General features: G+C 39.5%; 1 pseudogene across 1 annotated transcript; it reads right to left on the reverse strand.

Moving 5' to 3' along the window:
- Window positions 1-1,928: 1,928 nt before the first annotated feature.
- Window positions 1,929-2,862, reverse strand: LOC308351138 (olfactory receptor 5G3-like; annotated as a pseudogene). Its single transcript has one exon. The product of its transcript is annotated as an olfactory receptor 5G3-like (transcript).
- Between the last annotated feature and the right edge of the window lie 353 nt (window positions 2,863-3,215).

Consider the following 3,215-nt stretch of genomic DNA (forward strand, 5'->3'; position numbering starts at 1 on the left):
TGTGTTATTAAGGAATAACACAGAAGACATTGGGAGAAGGAGAGGAGAAGTGAGTTGGGGGAAATTGGAGGGGGAGATGAACCATGAGAGACTGTGGACTTTGAGAAACAAACTGAGGGTTTTTGCGGGGGGTGGTGTTTAGGTGAGCCCGGTGGTGGGTATTAAGGAGGGCACGTATTGCATGGAGCAATGGGTGCGGTGCATAAGCAATGAATCTTGGAACACTGAAAAATAAAATAAAGTTGAAAAGAAAAAAGAATCTTATGGCTTTTGAAAAAGAACTCCTGGTCTATTTGTGGAACCTAATAAAGAGGGAACACTTGCACAAGAGGCACCATGTGAGCATGTATCCAGGCCTGCCCTAATGCCCTGGGTTCCATCAGATTCTCCAATAAATAAAGTGAGATGAGCAAAGCAGCACCTATCATATGATGAACATGGTCCATCCAAATGGATCCCAACTAACATCAGAGGCTATAGTTCAAATGTGTTTGAATACAACCTCTCCTTTCCTACGTCCATGCAACTCACCTTGAAGTGATAATGTCAACAGCTTGTTATGCATCCTTTATAAGTTCTCTCTATTGTTCATTTACACCTTCATGTATATAAACATTTTATTCATTACCTAGGTTTTGCCATTTTTCTTAATGATCATAGCAGCACACTGATCTTCAACTTGGGTTTTTTTGTTGTTGTTGTTGTTTTGTTTTGTTTTTGTTTTTGTTTTTGTTTTACCTAATAGTAACTGCATACAATAATTGTCTCCAGGTCAGTCCATGATTAAGTAATCCAGTCATTTCATTTACTGTACATTTCACAGGAGAAAAAATGTGCTTTTATTCTAGTGTTGGATAGTCAAATAATTTCTTTTATTCTTCCTTGCCATACATGATGCTAAAATATGTGTAATCTTATTCATTGGCATGTATGTTTCTGCCAACTAGATTCTAAAGGAGGGATTTTTAGGTCAAATACCATATTAATTTATCATTTTTTAAGGAAACTACCAAATTCTTTGTGGAAATCGATTATTCATACTATCAGCAGGAAATAAGATGATACATGGCCAAATAGGACCTTCACCGTCATAGAAAACTAACAATATTTCATCTATATTGAAAGACACTACACTGATATTTTAATATCTTTTCATTTACTTGACCAGTAATGACATTCAGCATGCTTTCTTTACATGTTTGGCAATCTGCATTCTTATTTTGTGATTTGCCTATGCACTTGTTCGCTCTCTTATTTGTTGTCTTTCTTTTTTTTAAGATTTCATTTATTTACTTGAGAGAGAGAGCACAAGCAAGGGGAGCTACAACGGGAGAGGGAAAGGTAGAAGCAGGTTCCCCACTGAGCAGGGAGCCCAATGTGGGGCTTGATTCCAGGACCCTGGAACCATGACCCAAGCCAAAGGCGGACACTGAACTGACTGAGCCACCCAGGTACCCTATTGTTTTTCTTTTTCATTCTGAATTTTAGACTGCTCTTTGAATAATGGGGGTATTATCCCATTGTTTGGCACATGTGTACAAACATTTTCTCTTGTTTTATTATTTCCCTCATAATATTGTTTGTGCTACCTCGAACTTTCAATTACAACTTTTGGTTTTCTTGTCTGGATTAAATAGTATTCAAACACCCATGATTGCACAAATAGTCACCTAAGTTTTCTTCCAGTATAGTTTCACATTTATGTTCTCAGTCCATCTCTATATTGTTTTGAAACACTCATCATGTCACAGACAATAAGATACTGCAGAAAAATATTTAAGAACTACTCCATTTTTCAAGCCATCTATAAGCTGGCAGAGCATGGACTCACATGCAGTTTCTGACTTCGACTTCAGCAATTGCTTTCCAGTATAGTCTGTACCAACATCTATGGTACAACACAACAGAGTTCTATTTTACCAAGACCATTAGAGAATTTTTCCTTTCCAACTTCCTCCTGAATGCATTTTTCACCTCCTTGTTCCTCAGACTATAGATGAGGGTGTTCAACATGGGGATTACCACAGTATAAAACAGAGAAATCACTTTATTGATATCCAGGGAGGAAGTGGAGCCAGGCCGAACATAGATAAAGAAAAGAGTCCCATAGAGGATGGAGACAGCAGCCAGGTGAGAAGAGCAAGTGGAGAAAGCTTTCTGCCTCCCATCAGCAGTCTGGATCTTCAAGATGGCCACCAGGATGCAAATATAGGAGACCATGATGATCAGGCCACTGAGTATGATTATAGCTCCAGCCAAGATGAACAGCACTAATTTATTGATCCATGTGTCTGCACATGCTAGAGACAGCAGTGGAGAAATGTCACAGAAGAAGTGATTGATGATATTTGGACCACAGAAGGGTAAGCGAAAAGTGAGAATTGTATGGGTCATTGTGCTTATAAGAGCTATGGTGTAAGGCCCTACCACCAGCCGCACACAGACCCTCTGGGACATGATGAGTGTGCACAGCAAGGGCTTACAGATGGCCATATACCAGTCATATGCCATGGAAGCCAGGAGGAAACATTCACTTGCCACAAAGAAGCCAAAGAACCACATCTGTGCAGCACAACCCACAAAAGAGATGTCTTTTTTCTCCGCAAAGATATCACACAGCATCTTGGGGGCAATGGAAGAAGAAGAACAAATATCTACAAAGGACAAGTGGCTGAGAAAAAAGTACATAGGAGTGTGGAGTCTTGGATCAGTCCACATGAGAATGATCATCCCTACGTTACCCCCCAGGGTGACAACATAGACAAAGAGAAGCATGACAAAGAGGACAATCTGATGCTGGAGGTGATCTGTGAGGCCCAAGAAAAGAAATTCAGTCACTTCTGTCTGATTCTTATCTTCCATCGGTCAGTTGCAATCTGTTACAAGAAGGAAAAACAATCACTAGCACTTAGGAATAATGTTTTATACAAATGACAGATTATCCTAAACAGGCCTATAATAGGCAATTATTGAATTATTGTTGAACTGGAAGACAGGATGTCCACGTACTAGGTCTAGGAGTTGTGCATAGACACTGTGTAAACTTGGATAATTCACTCCCGATCTCTTTGGATTCAGTACTCTCTCCCAGAAAAAGAGGAGTCCAACTACATTGTCGAAACCTCCCTCAAGGTGTATTTGAAATGGGAATTGGTCTCCACATTTCATTTTACTGTGTTATGGGATAATAAAACTCAGTTAATACTTTTACTGGA

Source organism: Martes martes (assembly GCF_963455335.1).
Source record: "Martes martes genome assembly, chromosome: 10".
Lineage (NCBI taxonomy): Eukaryota > Metazoa > Chordata > Mammalia > Carnivora > Mustelidae > Martes > Martes martes.